Source organism: Tenrec ecaudatus, chromosome 10, assembly GCF_050624435.1.
Source record: "Tenrec ecaudatus isolate mTenEca1 chromosome 10, mTenEca1.hap1, whole genome shotgun sequence".
Taxonomy (NCBI): domain Eukaryota; kingdom Metazoa; phylum Chordata; class Mammalia; order Afrosoricida; family Tenrecidae; genus Tenrec; species Tenrec ecaudatus.
In genome coordinates, this window is record NC_134539.1 from 33,050,077 (window position 1) to 33,067,028 (window position 16,952).

The 16,952-nt window shown below is 47.9% G+C and overlaps 1 pseudogene; it reads left to right on the plus strand.

Annotated features, from left to right (window-relative positions):
• The first annotated feature begins 11,696 nt into the window (after positions 1 to 11,696).
• Positions 11,697 to 12,387, plus strand: LOC142457867 (dynein light chain Tctex-type 1 pseudogene; annotated as a pseudogene).
• The last annotated feature ends 4,565 nt before the right edge of the window (positions 12,388 to 16,952 follow it).

The following is a 16,952-nucleotide window of genomic DNA, read 5'->3' on the forward strand; positions in this document are numbered from 1 at the left end:
ACTTGAAACTGATGATAGTGGGTCCAGCCCCTTTGGGGGCTGGGAAGACCTTTAATCATAGTAACAGTAACTAGCTAATGTCCCCACTATGTGATCATGTACAAAGTGATTCTACCCTCACTGTCTTGGTGACAAACAGAGATCACGCCCTCGGGGAGCCGGTCGCTGCCTCCTGGTGGCCTGTGTGTGTCAGAGTAGCCATGTGCTGCCCCGTGCTCAGTGGCTGGACTGGGGAAGCAGATCGCCAGGCCTTACTTCCAAGGCACCCTTGTTTGGGTGGACACCGACCTCCGGGTGCTTTAACTGTTTGTGCTCCCTTTTTCAGAGAGTTCAATCTGGGGATCTTAGAATCTGCTTATTTGATCTCTGCGCGGATGTTTAAAGGCCAGATTTGAACGGAAACCATTGGGTTTCTTGTTCTCTCGAACCACAGATGATGGACAACCTCCTGTGTCCTTTCTCTTAGGCAGTTCTGTCACTATTACAAGTTTATGGGAGATGTCCTCGGGTGTCACTTGGTGGGAGACGCTGGTGTGACATTGCCACTCTGCCTTTCTCTCTCAGAGACCTGGCGGGTGTCTGGGGACAATGGCCGGCTCACCTGCTCACGTGAGTCCCTGCGGTTCTGTCTGTCACGCCTGAAGCTTTTAGAGTGCGGGTCCTGTCTGAAGACGTACAGGAGAACCCCGGGACCCGACCGCATCAGTACTCCACGTAAGTGGGTTTCAACGCGAAGTGTGGAGAACATTTTGCTCAGGAGCTTGAACAGGAGGACAGGGCAGTTCAGGCCGATGGAACGCCCCAGGGCAAGGTTGCAGGTGCCCTGCCCACGCAGAGACAACTGTATGTTGAGAGGTTCCCTACCTTCCGTCATGTTTAGAAAACAGAGGAGGCTGGAGGGGAAACCTGGACCCAGATGGTGGTGGGCTCAGGGGCTTGTTCTCCATCCTGTAGGCTAGGCGCATGCTTGGATTTTGTTCTCAACAGCAGCGGTGCTGCCCGTGGGGGAGTATTTTAGAAATTTGTCAGGACATTTTCAGTTGTGATTTGGATGGGGAGTTGAGGCTACGGGCCTTTTTATAGTTGGAGACTATGGACAGAGAGAGGTGAAGAATGCATGGTTTTAAAGCAGGTGTTTACTTAGAGGCAAGGATGGCGAGACTTCATCTTGCACACTTTGGATATGTCCGAAGAGACCAGTCCCTGGAGAAGGACCTCAGGCTTGGTACAGGAGAAGGGTCGCGGAAAAAGAGGAAGGCCGTCAGCAAGAAGGATTGACCCAGTGACCGTGACACTTGGCTCAAACATAAGAGAAACGGTGAGGCTGGTGTGGGCCTGGACCGTGTTTTGTGCTGCTGTGCACTGGTTCACTGTGGGTTGGAACAACTCAATGGCACAAAGCAAGGACAACAGCAATGACTTCTCTGTCCACTGCACTGGATTGTGTGAACCGTGAGAGCAGCAACCTAGTCTTGTTGGTCTTTGTGCCTCAACACCAGCAAGACATTTAAAATGTCAAAGACATGTCTTCAGACCTGCATGAGTTCTTCATGTTCTTTGACTTGGTGATTTGTGGTCGGTTGACTTGAAATTCTTCTTTCTTCCGTGAGATCACCTCTGGGTTTAGGGAACTGCTGCAGGGATATGGAATTGGCTGAGAGGAGGAGAGAGGATGAAATACTCTCCTGCTTAACATTTTAAAGTCTCTCCTCCAATACGTGTAGGTATGTGTATGTCTTGATCTAAAGGGGCAGTGGGGTGACACAAAGCCTGCTCAGGACACGGGCATGATGGCCATGGTGCGGCTTAAATGAGTGTTCAACTGCACTGACGTTCAATATGCTTATACAAAGCACATATTTATATCTATTTGTAAATCTGGTCTGTCATACCCTCCTCTGACAATGATGGTTAATCTAGTATCTACTTGTAAATATTTTGTGTGTGGGGGGTGGGGGGATGGGGATGACTTGAGATCTTGTTAAATCCTAATTTATTCATTTCTTTTAGTAGGTGCAAGCATGTGAGTGCTTTCTAAGTTTTATAAAACATCATAGTTAATCATTTACATATTAAAATGCCAAATGATTTATTATAAGTTACTGCCTTTTATTCTTTTCTTATATTAGAGTTAGGGCTTTAAAGAAATGGTATTTTGTAGAGTGCATTGTTTTTGCTGTCAGGTTCCCTGGTTGATTCCGACTCCTAGCGACCCACAGGTAACAGAAGGATGCATCAGTCACCTAATGCTACTCAAAACGTCGGCAATGTAGAGCTACCAGTACTCTGCAGGCAGGCGATGTGGCAGGATGCTTCCAGCAATATTACTGCCTCGGAAAGCCCCTTGGGGCAGTTCTCTGCAGTCCTAGAGGATCGCTATGAGTCAGTACCAGCATGACGGCACAGCTTTTGGTACATTGGATTACAACCCAATGCAAAGAAAACCCAAATCCTCACAAATGGACTGATAGATAGCATCCTCATAAACAAAGAAAAGGTTGAAGTTGTCAAGGATTTCATCTTGCTTGGATCCACAATCAATGCTCATGGAAGAAGCAGTCAAGAGATCAAACTGACTCATTGTATTGGGTAAATCTGCTGCTTGGGACCTCTTTAAAGTGTTGAAAAGCAAGGAGTCACTTTCAGGATCAAGATACGCTTGACTAAGCCATAGTCTTTTCAGTCACTTCATAGGAATGCGAAAGTTGGACATTGAACAAGGAAGATGGAGTCACTTGAGCTATGGTGTTGGCAAAGAATATTGAAAGTGCCACAGACTGCCACAAGAACACACAGCTCTGTCTTGGAAGAAGAACAGCCAGAGTGCTCCTTAGAGGCAAAGATGGTGAGACTTGGTCTCTCTCGTGTACTTTGTTCACAGTACTCAGGAAGACCAGTCCCTGGAGAAGGACATGGCATGATGGCCACCGTGCAGCCTAAATGGGCGCTCTACTGCACTGACGTTCAGTATGCTTATACAAAGCACGCATCTGTTTGTAAGTCTGGTCTGTCTTAGCTTCCTCTGACCATGATGGTTACTCTAGTTTCTACCTGTAAATCTGTAATGTGTGTATGAGGCGGGCGGAGGGGGGGAGGTGATCTTGTGAAATCCTAATTTAGTCATTTCTTTCCGTAGGTGCAAACATGTGAGTGCTTTCTAAGTTTTTTCGTTTTAAATCATAGTCACTCAAGGGACAGAGGAAGCCCCTCAAGCAGCTGGCCGGACACGGCGGCTGCAGCAATGGGCTCAGGCACAGGGACAACTGAGGGCGGTGCAGGGCCAGGCGGAGTTTGGTTCTGTTGTGCACGGGTGTGTGTGTGTGCTGGGAGTCGGAACCAACCTGACAGCACCTAACAACAACAACAACAACAACTATCTGTGGGTTTCATTTTAGTGCAGTCGCAAGGCTGTTGCAGATCTTTACTAGACCAGAGGAGCTTAGGTTCTGGATTTCCAAGTGTTATTTTGAGCTGCAGAGCTTGCTCTTCAACTTAGGAACTCCCTAAAACACCAATCCTCGTCACTCAGGCTTAAGCCGAACGCTAACATTTACTATCACAAGTTTAAATATATCTATTATTAATCGGAAATGAAAATCTTGATTTTATAAATGGCAATAAGCTGGGGTTGATTGTAATCATAACAATATTTCATGATGATTGGATCGAGATTTTTTAACTAGTCTGTTGAATAAAGCACATCAAATGCGAAGTAAATTATTAAATTTTTTTACCCATGGATTTTGGTCAGTGTCGCCGAAGGATTTAAGGGGCCTGCAAAGCTTTCCAGTTACTTTTTAATCTTGAAGTTAGGTTTGAGGCATAACTTTACAATCAGATTTGAGTACCTCTTTAGGGCACTCTGTTGCTTGGGCTTTACTTGATTCCCCGCTAGTTGCTTTGAAAGGAAAACGTGTGACAGTTAGCTCTGGCTCTTTTGATCCCAAATAATCTCAACATGGGCCCAAACATCCCATTTCCAATGTCAAGCAACATGTCTGTGACCAGGGAAGGCAGAAAGCCTACGGCATCTTGATTCATCCCGAAAACTCCGAGGAGTTTGAAGCCCCGGAACCATTCATCATAATTACACGGCGTAATGCGCTGGGTCTGGCTGAGGGCCAGGCCCTTTTGGAGCATGCAGAAGGGCTCTTGTTGAGGGCAGGCTTCCCCACAGGCCGACCGCTCTTAGAAGAGTGCCCATGAGCTCCGAGCACCTGGAAACGGAGCCCCTGCAAACATCCGGGCATATGAAGTCCATGGGGAGCCTTGCTGTGCCACCCTTCCTGGGGAGTGGGGGGGCCTAGCGGCTCTTTCCGAGGAGGTGGGGAGGCGATAGAGGGGGAACCATTTCTGTGTCCACCCCTTCTGCCCATCTGGAGCAGCTGGGCTATTTTTTTTTTTGTTTTCTGTTTTACATTTAAAATTTTGTTTGAATGAGGGTTCTGCTGCTAAAAATAATAGTTTGAAAAGCACAGCTTCCAGGGAGAACCATTTAAGCCTCTCATTCAGGGAAGTGACAGAATCGGGATTTTGTTCAGAAAGGTCACGGTGACCTCTGAACACATGCAGGAAGGATCAGAGGGAGGTGAGGCGGGAAGCCAGAGACTTGTCACAGAGACTTGTCACAGAGACTGTTGGAATTGTCCAAAGAGCAAAGCAATGAAGTCCCCAGGGAATACCAAAAATAGACTTTGGGGCAGAGCATGGTACCCCATTAGACTCAACTGGAAAACACTCCTAAAGGTCAACAAACAGGCTTTTTTGGTTGTTGTTGCTGGGTTTTTCTGTGTGTGGTGGTTGTTATTTTGTTTTGTCTTTTGTTGTTTGTTTGACTTTGTCTTGCTTTTGCACTTATTATTGTCTCTGCATATCTATCTAGATAAGCTAGGTGGGCTAAACAATCCAGAGGAGAAAACAATGGAACTGACGGTTCTGGGGGGACATGGGGTGGTGGTGGGAGAAATAAAGGGGGTTGTCAGCCAACCCAGGGACAAGGGAACAACAAGCGAATTAAAATTCATGGCAAGAAGGGCATAGGATGCCTGGTGGGTCTTGATCAAGGGCAATGTGACCGAGAGGAATTACTGAAACCTGAATGAAGGCCGAACATGATAGTGGGACAAGAGGAAAGAACTAGGAGGCAAAGGACATTTATAGAGGTCTAAATACAATCATGCACATATGTAAATATATTTATATATAATGATAGGGAAATAGATCCATGTAAATCTACTTATATGTTAAGTATTAAGGTAGCAGATGGACTATGGGTCTCTACTCAAGTACTCCCTCAACACAAGAACACTTTGTTCTAATAACCTGGCATTCTGTGATGCTCACCTTCCCTGACACAATCGCTGAAGACAAAGCAGGTACATAAGCCAATATAGTGAAGAAAGCTAATGGTGCCTTGCTATTAAAAGATATAGCATCTGGGGTCTTAAAGGCTTGAGGATAAGCAAGTGGCCATCTAGCTGAGAAGCAACAAATCCTAAATGGAAGAAGCACACCAGCCTGTGTGATCATTAGGTGTTGATGGGATCAGGTATCAGGCATTGAGATAGTTTATTGTGCCAGCCTGGCCGATGAACACAAGTGGGATTAAATGAAGGGCAGAGAGCTAAATGGCTCAGTGAGCCTTGCCTTTCTTGTCTCTCGCTCTTTAATCATCGGACCAGTGTGCAGCTGCCTTGCTTCGTCTGTGCCTCAATTTAAAGGGCACACTACCTGTGGGACGCCTAGCCTGTGGACTGTGTCGCTGTAAGTTGAGGTCCCTTTAAGACCACTCGAATGAAATTTACATTTCCGGAGCTGAGGACTTACAGTTGGTGACCTGCCTTGCTGTTTGCTGCCTGTGCTGGGATAGCCTAGCTCTCTCTCTCTCTCTACAGAGGACTACCTGACGGCCCTCAAGACTTGAAGGACTGCCAGTGTCTCACAACTGTCTCAGGGGAATGAGTCGCACTGAGCCATTAGTACTGCTTTATAATTTAACTGTTCATTTCTTGTTTTATATATCAATCTGTTTATAATTTAACTGTTCATTTCTTGTGATATATATATAATTATCAGCAATCTGATTTTATCTCTCTAGAGAACCCTGTCTAACACAGGCATCAAAGACCCAGAACAAAAAAATCATATCAATGTGAATGAGGGGGACTGCAGAGTGGAGACACAAAGCCCATCTGCAGACAATTGGAAATCCCCTCATAGAAGGATCAGGGTGCAGAATAGCACTGAAGAAACACACAACTTTCCTCTAGTTCTTTAATGTTTCCCCAGCGCCCCCTCTATCATGACCTCAACTCTACCTTACAAATCTGGCTAGACCAGAGCATGTACACTGGTACAGAGAAGCGTGTGAGACACAGGGAATCCAGGACAGATAAGCCGCTCAGGACCAATGATGAGAGTAGCGATACCAGGAGGGTAAGGGAAAGGTCAGGGGAGACAGAGGGAACCGATCACAATGATCTACATATAACCCCTTCTAGGGGGATGGACAACAGAAAAGTGGGTGAAGGGAGACAGCAGTCGGTGTAAGACATGGGGAAAACATTTTTTAAAATATAAAACAAGCGACAGTGTGTCACCCTCTGGTTGTTTGGCACTTTTTATATGTTTAATGAAATAAACAAACCAGGAATAAAAATGTAGTATTTCATTAAAAGTATAATAAGTTTTAGGAAATGAATAAATAAATGTTACCAAAAAAAAAAAAGAAATCAGAAAACAGGCAATTCTGGGTTCTGTTAAAGTGTGGCATCTACTCTGGGCCAGGGGTCAGAGGGTGGTTTTATGTTTGCCAATCTCCACTCACCATCCCCATCCAACTACTTCTCACATTTGCATTTCCTGCCTGCCTCTGGTGAGAACTCCCTGCTCTGGAGTCTATTCTGACTCAACCCTACAGGACAGAGTAGAACTGCCCCTTTGGGTTTCTGAGATGGAAAATCTTTATGGGTGTAGTAGGATGTCTCATCTTTCTCCTGATGAGCTGCTGGTGGTTTTGAACTGCTCACCTTGAGGTTAGAAACCCAATTGTAACCCACTATGCCACCGGGGCTCCTTTCCTGGCTCGGGTAGGCCTCTGCATCTGTCATTCTGCAATCCAGTCTGTCACCTAGTTCCACTGTTTCTTCCTTCAACTTATCTCAGATATGTTCCTCTCCAGCCCTGGTGGGGTAGGGTTGCTAACTGTGAGGTTTGCGGTTCAAACCCACCAGCTGCTTTGAGAGGGAATGATGAGGTTGTCAGCTCCCAGGAAGATTTCAGCCTCAGAAATCACAGGGCACAGTCTTGTAGGGTTCCTCTGAGTCGGAATCAATGTGATGGCAGTGTGTGTGTGTGTGTATGTTTGTGTTTGTGTTTCCCCACTACTATTTTAGCATTCTACACCAAGTCCTTATCATTTTGTGCCGGGATTTCTCTAGGAGCTTTCAGTCTGTTTGCCAACCAATCTTAATTGCCACTGCTAGCTACTCTTCTTTTAAAATTAGTTGTTGTTGTGGGGGGCTGTGATAGGTAGGTTTATTGTGCCAACCTGGCCAATAAACACATGTGGGGTTAATAAGGTTTCAGTTTAATTGAAGGGCAAAGAGGTAAGTGGCTCAGCGAGCTGCACCTTTCTGTCTCTTGCTCTCTGATGATCAGACCAGCATGCGGCTACCCTAGCTAGTTCTCTGCCTCACCTTGCAAGCTACACTACCCGTGGGATACCCAATCTGTGGACTGTCACTGTAGTTTGAGGTTCCTTCAAGACCTGCTTTGTCACACTGCTGTTGTATACTTCACTTGAACTGAGGACTGTCAGGCCCTGTCATCTGGCTGGCAGTTGGTGACCTGCCTTGCTGTTTGCTGCCTGTGGCCGGACTGCCTGTATTGCTCCATGGAAGACTCAGCTGTCTGCTTCCTTGACATGTACCCAGCAGCCCTCCTGAGTTGAAGGACTGAAAGTGTATTTATTAACTGTCTCACGGAAGTGAGTTGCACCGAACTATTTGTACTGCTCTGGGGACTAATTAGCTGTTCATTTCTTATGTTGTTTCTTTCTATCTATCTATCTATCTATCTATCTATCTATCTATCTATCTATCTATCTATCTATCTATCTATCTATCTATCTATCTATCTATCTATCTATCGTCTATCTAAAATCATAAGTGTCCTGGTTTTGTTTCTCTAGAGAACCTTGTCCAGCACAGGGGCAATTGAGTCGGTACTGACTCATAGAAAGCCTGTGAACAAACAACAGACTGAAACACTGCCCGGTCCTGTGCCGCCCTGCCACCATTGCTCGACCTGGCACATGACTGTAACCACTATGTCAGCTCATCTCCTTGAGGGGCTTCATCTTTTTTCATTGACCCTTGACCAAGCATGATGTTCTTCCCCAGAAACTAGTCCCCCTTAATCACATGTCCAGAGTATGCAAGACGAAGGCTTGCAAGCCTCGCGTTTAAGGAGCATGCCAGCGGTATTCCTTCGAAGGCGGATTTGTTTGTTCTGCTGGCAGCCCATGGTGTATTCCATTTTCTTCAACAACACCGTAACTCAAATGCACCAATTCTTCGGTCTTCCTTATTCATGGGTCCAACTTTTCACATGCTTGGGTCAGGCACACCTTAGTCCACAAAGTGACTTCTTTGCTTTTCAACACTGTAATGAAGTCTTTTGCACCAGATTTGCTCACTTGCATGGACGCTGGTTGTGGCTCCAAGTATCACGAGATCTTTGACAATCTCGGTCCTTTCTCTGCTTATCCTGATGGGGGCGCATTGGTCAAGATGTGAGGATTTTTGTTTTCTTTGCTTCCGTGTAATCCAGACTGAAGACTGTAATCTTTGATCTCCATCTGTACATGCCTCCACTCCTTTCTGTACCTTCCGCAAGCAAGGGTTTTGTAGGCTCCAACCCTGGGGCTGCGTTCCTCTTCACGGTCCAGCTTCTTGGATTAGTTGCTCACCGTACAGACTGCCTCACTGGTGAGAGGACACCACCCCTGCCTTTACTGAGGAAACCATTCAGTCTCCCCGGTTCTGTTTGGACAACTGCTGCTTGCTCTGGGCAGGGGTTCCACGGGAGCACAGGGAAGCATGCTGGGTTTCCCATTCTTGGCCATCATGGAGCACGAGGTAGTTTGTGACAGGTCTTGAATGTTCTTTTCGATGATGCATGTGGCGTGTTGGTCTCAGTTTGTCCTTCCTGGCATAACAGTAGAGCCTAGCATTGGCCAGTACCGTCCATTTCTGCTCCCGGATACCAGCATCTCAGTCCTTAATGCGTTCCATTTCATTTGAATGACTTTCAGTTTTCCTAGATTCATGCTGTATACATTCCACGTTCCGATTAGGAATGGATGTTGACAGCTGTTCCCCCGCGTGTTTGCACCGTCCCACAGCGGCAAAGGAAGCTCTCTACTGTTTGCTCCCGCCATGTCATTAAGGAGGCCACTCTTTCCCAGTCGCCTTCCAACCTGAAGGGCTCATTCTGCAGTACTCTGTCAAGTGATGGTTGGAGCTCTGTTGGTGCAGTGGTTATGAGTCGGGCTGTGATCCACATGGTCGGCAACTCAAAACCACCAGTAGCCCCTTGGGAGAAAGACTGGGCTTTCTATGCCGGTCAACAGTTACCGTCTCAGAGACCCACAGGGGTCGCTGTGAGTCAGCACGGAGTTGATGACAATGAGTGTTTTTTTTTCTTTCTTATTTTCAAATATCCAGTGATGAGGGGACCCGGTGGCATAGTGATTACAAGTTGGGTGATCCACGAGTCTGCAGTTCAAAACCAGCAGCTGCTCCAAGAGGGGAAGGTGAGGCTTTCTATTCATGTAAACAGTTTCAGTCTTAGAAACTCATGGGGGAAGTTCCACCCTTTCCTACAGGATCGATAGGAGTTGGCATTGGCTCTGCGGCAGTGCATCTGAGTGTTTGTCTGTCCTTCAATGGACCGTGGTGGCTCCTAAGGCTTTCCCTGGTCTTTTTCAGGAGTAGCTTACCTGAGTGTTTTAGTCTGGAAGTTCCACCAAAACCTGCCCACCACGGGCAATGCTGTGTATGTAAACTAACAACGGCACCGTTTCCAGGACCACAGCAACACGTAAGTCACTGCAGCATGCCAAGCGGACCGATTCGTGGTGCTTTTAATGGGTCAACTTTACTTTTGAGAAGAGCTTGGTTGGTGGCTGCACTTGAGCTGGTTCTGGCTCCGATGGGGCACCCATCTGTACTGTATGATTTCAAAGCCGTGGCCCTCCGTGAGCTTCTCTTCCATGGCCCCACTGTACTGGTTCTAGCTGCCAATCTAGAAGACATACCATTTGTACCACACCGGGACTCCAGAACAGCCTGGCGTTTACCGAAACCAAACACGCAAAACCAAGCAGAAAGTAGAGTTCCCATATGTTCCCAGTTGGTACATGTGTTACAATTGAGGAGCTGATATTGACATCTGATCGTTAACGAGTCTCTCGTTGACATTGGGGCTCACTCTGTGTATACAGCTCTATCCATTTTTGGAAAATGCCTCCTGCCATGGACTGTGAGTAGCACACAGATTAGTCTCCTTGTGCTGCACTGATTTACCACCATCCCTCCCTGCCCTGGGGGCCATCACATTGCTCCTGCCTCATTAGCTTTTCCCAGGGATCATGGGTTGCAATGGTTAACTGCTCAACTGTTAGCCAGAAGGTTGCTGGTTTTAAACTTTACCCTTTAACCCAGCGGCTCTGTGGGGGAAAAGATGGTTCAATCTGCTTCTGTAAAGATCATGGCCAGGAAACTTGTATGGGAGCAGTTCTCTGTCACATGGGGTTGCTATGAGTAACCTGACAGCACCCCCAAACAACCCGACATAGTTTCGCCTTTCCCAGAATGCCATTTCACTGGGATCATACAATGTGTAGCATTTCATACTGTGGCTTCTTTCACTCAGAAATGTGCATGCCTTTGTGTGGCTCAGCGGGACAGATTGCTTTCATATGACCTAGTCTAGCTATGGCCTTATAAGTCCCACCAAGTGACTGGATGAGACAATGCACATCAGAGAGACACTGCGGCCCACCAAGGGAAGCTGACAGCTTTCTAACAATGCCAAGGAAGCGGATGTGAAGGTCAATGAAGGGATTAATCTGTCTTACCCTCTGCTAGGCTTGGAGCCAATCTCCAAGCAGAAGGAGTTACCATGACCACCAAGAAGAAGATGCCCTTTGGACCTGGCATCTCTACCCTGAGAACCTCCTGGATTCAGGACAAGGAGAGAGAGCTGTCACCCTGGAGGCAGTGCAAGATGGTGAGCAGCAGGGGCAGAGAAATGGTGCTGCTGAGCCAGCAGGCCAGGTGAGAGGGCACGGGGGGGGGGGGGGGGGTGGAGGGTTGGGGGTGGAGGGCTTCCCAACCCAGGGAGCAAGGTGCTTCCAGTGGGGGCGGGGAGGACCGAATGCCTGCGGGTTGCCAAGCGGAGCCAATGAACTTGGTGGCAATTGCATGTGGGGGCAGCCGCTGAGCTGAGGGCCAGGGAGCGCCTGCCTGAGGAGAGGCTGTCCTACTCCAAGAACCATGTCCTGACTCCAGACACATGTGGGGGTCATGGACCACCACAAAAAGACACGTATCACAATATAGCGAGTCGCATGCTTTTTTTCTGTCCCCCGTGCATATAAAAGTTAGGTTTGAGGCAGAGGCGACCGCGGGAGGGAAGATGGAGGATTACCAGGCTGAGGAGGAGACCGCCTTCGTGGTCCATGAAGTGAGCAACATCGTCAAAGAGTCTATCGAGAGTGCAATCGGCGGGAACGCCTACCAGCACAGCAAGGTGAACCAGTGGACCACGAACGTCGTGGAGCGGACGCTGAGCCAGCTCACCAAGCTGGGGAAGCCGTTTAAGTACATCGTGACCTGTGTCATCATGCAGAAGAACGGAGCCGGGCTGCACACCGAGCGAGCTCTTGCTTCTGGGACAGCACCACCGACGGGAGCTGCACAGTGCGCTGGGAGAACAAGACCATGTACTGCATCGTCAGCACCTTTGGCCCGTCCATCTAGTGCCTGCCCGCCCGCTGGCCCTCCTCAACATCTTTGCTCCTCAGCCACCAGCCACGGGTCAGCCACCACCTCTCGTCTCGTTTGTTTCTTTTGTCTGTTTGGTTTTGTGGCACTCTCCAAATGCAGAGAGCACCAACCAAAGGGCTGCATCACCACATCGACCCATGAGGTCGCCAGAAGCTGTGTGGCCACACGTGTCTCCGACTCTCTCCTCAAAGGTGCTCCAACGGAAATCTGCTCGTGTGGAACTTTCTCTACTCTGAAACAATTCACACACACTAATTTCTCCATACTCAGTGCTTTTGTTAGGATAATAAATTATTCCAATTTCAAAAAAAAAGTTAGGTTTGGGGAAAATGAGCAGCAGATATTAAGGACTCAAGTAGACGGCAAATGTTTTGAGAAGGATGATGGCAACAAATGTATATACGTTCTTGACACAATGGATATATGTATGGATTGTGATAAGAATTTATGAGCCCCCAATAAAATGATTTTAAAAAAAAGAAAGGGGGAACTGATTACAAGAATCTACGTATAGCCTCCTCCCTGGGGGATGGACAGCAGAGAAGAGGGCAGGGGGAGACGTCGGACAGTGTAACATATGACAAAATAATAGCAATTTATGAATGATGAAGGGTTCATGAGGTAAGGGGGAATGGGGAGGGAGGTGGAAAATGAGCAGCTGGTATTAAGGGCTCAAGTGGAAGGCAAATGTTTTGAGAATGATGATGGCAACAAATGTACAAATGTGCTTGACACAATGGATGGATGTATGGATTGTGATAAGAATTGTATGAGCCCCTAATAAAATGATTTTTTAAAAAAAGAAAAAAAGTTAGGTTTGTTTCTTTTTAACCCCCCCCCCCCCAAAAAAGAGAAAGTTCTGCTTCCATGATGCTGCAGACTAAGTGTGTCCTAGCATCGTGCAAGAGCTTGACTAGTGTGGGGCTCTCCACGCATGACAGAGCACCGAGGACGCTTGACAAATGGCCCTGGCCGCGCTGCTTCACGGAGGGCTGCCATAAATCTTCCATCTGTTTTTAAAAAGGCCCTCTGTGTCAAGTGCATTGAAATGAAGCTCATTAAAATGAAGTATGGCGGTATGTCCTGACCCTGAATTGCAACTTGCTACTTCTCTAATAAATCGCAGAATCGCGTGCATTGTCTGTGAGTCCGTCGTGACCATTGCGGTGACTTAACTGGCACAGAGGGGAATCCGATGGGGGCATGCATTGGCCAAGTGGCACAGAGGGGAATCCGAGGGGTCATGCATTGGCCAAGTGGCTGCGCTTTGACCCGACCGTCGGGATCAGCCGATGGATGACTCTTTTCCCCCTTCATGAAGTGAGATCCGAGGCAGATGCTTCCCCACACTCTTTCACACGTGGCTTGATGGCATGTCTGTCTCTCTCCTCGTCATGGATTTCAATACACACACACATATACCGTGTGCGCATGTGTAATATAAATAGCACTTGTGGATTACCTGCCATCCAATTTTGTCAAATCTTGCTTCAGATTTCCCATCCTCTCTCTGCTGCTGGCTTTTCTAGGAAATTCTAAGATTCTAGCCGAAGACTGAAAGTGACGCCTACACCTTCATTCTGTAAGAACTTGTGATCATGCTCCTTTGGCTTGTTTTCGTGGGAGACGTTTGTAAAGTTAGCAAGGTTTTTAAAAGGTGAGGTTAGCTCGTACTGCTTTTTCTCAATGAAGTAGGTTGTGCAGAAAGTGGAGTTTTAAGGCCGAGTGGGGAGTATATATATACAACAAGGCACATTATATTTGAGACTAAGCTATCAGACGCTCCCAAGGAGTGGATTGTAAGTGACTACGGAGGCTGGTAGTCATGCAGAAAGGTGGTAACTGAACACGGGGAAGCGACATGTGGCCCTCCCTGGAAGGTGACAGGCTCAGTGGCGGAGAGCAGAGGCCACTGGGACCTTCCTGGGCAGGTGTTAGTGGTGGCCCGGATGGAGCAGGGCCGGGAAGTATGGGCTCATCTGAAGCAGAGATCGTCCTGAATAGTGTGCTGGCTCCCTCTCCGGCTGGTTCTTCTTTTAGGCATCAGCCGCTCTCTGAGAAGCATTTTCCATCGAAAAACCAAGCTGCTGTCTCGGGTCCTCCGCATAGCGCGCTGATTCATCTTTTAGAACACATATCTAGGCAGGTAGTTGGAAGTTAGAATCTTGTTTGAAAACATTTCTAATTTCAAAGCTTGACTTAAAAAAGAACGCTATGTATGACTTAAAAAACCTCGACCCTTTAAACAGTATCCGGAGTTCTTTGAGGAGGTATCCCCGTGGGTATGAGGAGAGCTAGACCCAAGGTCTGGAAGTGGGCTGGGTCCTGCAGTCTGGATGGAGTGCAAGGCTGTGTGGAGGGGGAGGGGAGAGGGGCAGCTGAGCAGTAATGGGCTGGCTCTTTTTCAAGATTCTCTCTCCTCACTAGGTTAAAAGACATAAGGTAGACTTCTTTTTTAATCATTTTATTGGGGCTCATACAACTCTTATCACAATCCGTACGTACATCTATTGTGTAAAGCACACTTATACATCCGCTGCCCTCATCATTCTCAAAATTCGCTTTCCGCTTGGGTTCCTGGAATCAGCTCCTCATTTTCCTTTCCTCCCTCCCCCTCCCTCCCCGCTACCCCCTCCCTCATGAACCCTTGATAATTGATAAATTATTATTTTATCTTATCTTATACTTCCCAGTGTCTCCCTTCATCCACTTTTCTTTGCCCATCCCCCAGAGAAGAGGTTATATGTAGAGCCTTGTGATCGGTTCCCCCTTTTTACCCCCCCTTCCCTCCAGGTATCACCACTCTCACCGCTGGTCCTGAGGGATTCATCTGTCCTGGATTCCCTGTGTTTCCAGTTCCCATCTGTACCACTGTGCATCCTCTGGTCTAACCAGGTTTGCAAGGTAGAATTGGGACCATGATAGTTGGGGGGAGGAGGCATTTAAGAACTAGGGGAAGGTTGTGAGTTACATTGTTGCTACACTGCACCCTGAGTGACTCATCTCCTCCCCACTACGCCTCTGCAAGGGATGTCCAGTTGTCTACAGGTGGGCATTGGGTCCCCATCATGCGCTCCCCTCATTCATGGTGAAGTGACCCGACCCCCCCCTCGCCCCCTACCAGGTAAACTTTTCCAAAGCTCTTACTTTGCTTTCTATATGCGTTACTGCTTATATGCTAAAGGCCCTCTAATTCCACTGCCCCCTCCCGTCCGTCCTTCCTGAAACGCACCCTTTCCAAAGCCTCTTTTCTGTTTGTTTCATCTTACTTTCCGCAGCCGTTCTCTGCCCTCTGTCGGGAGGCTCTCTTGCACAGGGCTTGTGTACGCGATCATTTCAGGCGTCAAAGCATTGCTCTGCAGGCCAGATTGGTCAAGCAGAGTGAAGACTGAGGGTGGTTTCCCCTCTGGACTCCGAAAGGCCAGAGGCCCATGCTCTGGCTTGAAACAAAGTCGAGTTTAGACTTCGCTGACAATTCAGGCAACTTATGAAATCGTCAAGCTCTGAGCCAGCAGTCAGCATGGGAGCTCGCATGATGGTCCCAGAACTCAGCTAGAGTCTCAATGCTCCTTCCACCTGAGCAGGACTAGCGCTTGGACTTCTTTTTACTAAGGGGAAACATATTTGTCTTGGAAGAGGGATGACCAGTGTACTCTTTAGAGCAGTGGGGCTCAACCTTCCTAATGCCATGACCCTTTCATACAGTTCCTCAGGTTGTGGTGATCCCCCAACCATAACATTATTTTTATTGCTACTTCATCACTGTAATTTTGCTACTGTTATGAATCAGGCGACCCCTGTGAAAGGGTCATTCAACCTTCCAGAGGGGTCGCGACCCACAGGTTGAGAACCATTGCGTTAGCGGCAAGGATGACCAGACTTCATCTTGCATACTCTGGGCATGTTGTCAGGAGAGAGCAGTCCATGGAGAAGAACATCATGCTTGGCAAAGTGAAGGAGCTACAACCACGGGCTCAGGCATAGGAACAATGGTGAGGGTGGCACAGGACCGGGCAGTGTTTCATTCGGTTATGCAGAGGGTGGCTATGGGTCACAACTGACCCGACAGCACCTAACAGCAGCAAAGGAATGGGTGTTTCACGGTGGTTAGGTACGTGGCCGCTACCAGAAAGGTCCGTGCTGGGAACCCACCCAGCAGCTCCACGGGAGAAGGGTTGTAGACCTGTTCCCACGAAGTTTAAACCCAAACCCAATCCAGCTCACTGCCCGGGAGTGGACAGTGTAGAACTGCCTCTGCGGGCTTCTGAGACTGGCGGGTTCAAATCGCTGCCTTGTGGCGAACATTCGTAATCTCCTAGGCTACCAGGGCAGTTTTAGGCTGCATGTTAGACGGAGTTCTCTAGAGAAACAAAACCAGGACACTCCTTATTTTATATATATTTATACAGATAGATAGATAACATATCTAATAAACAGCTAATTATAGAACAGTACAAATGGCTCAGTGCCACTCACTTCTGTGAGACAGCTAATACACCAGCAGTCCTTCCAGTCTTGAGGGCCGCCAGGTGCAAGTCAAGGAAGCAGACAGCTGAGTCCTCTGTAGAGCAACCCAGGCAATCCGGCCACAGGCAGCAAACAGCAAGGCAGGTCACCAACAGTCAGCCAGATGACAGGGCCTGACAGTTCCCAGGTCAAGCAATGCATACTCCAGTAGCATGGCAAAACAGGACTTGAAGGAACCTCAAACGACAGCGACACAGTCCACAGGTTAGGTGTCCCACAGGTAGTGTAGCTTGTAAATTGAGGCACAGAACAAGCTCAGACAGCTGCACACTGGTCCGATCATCAAAGAGCAAGAGACCAGAAAGGCGAGGCTCACGGAGCCATTTATCTCTCCGTCCTTCAATGAATCCC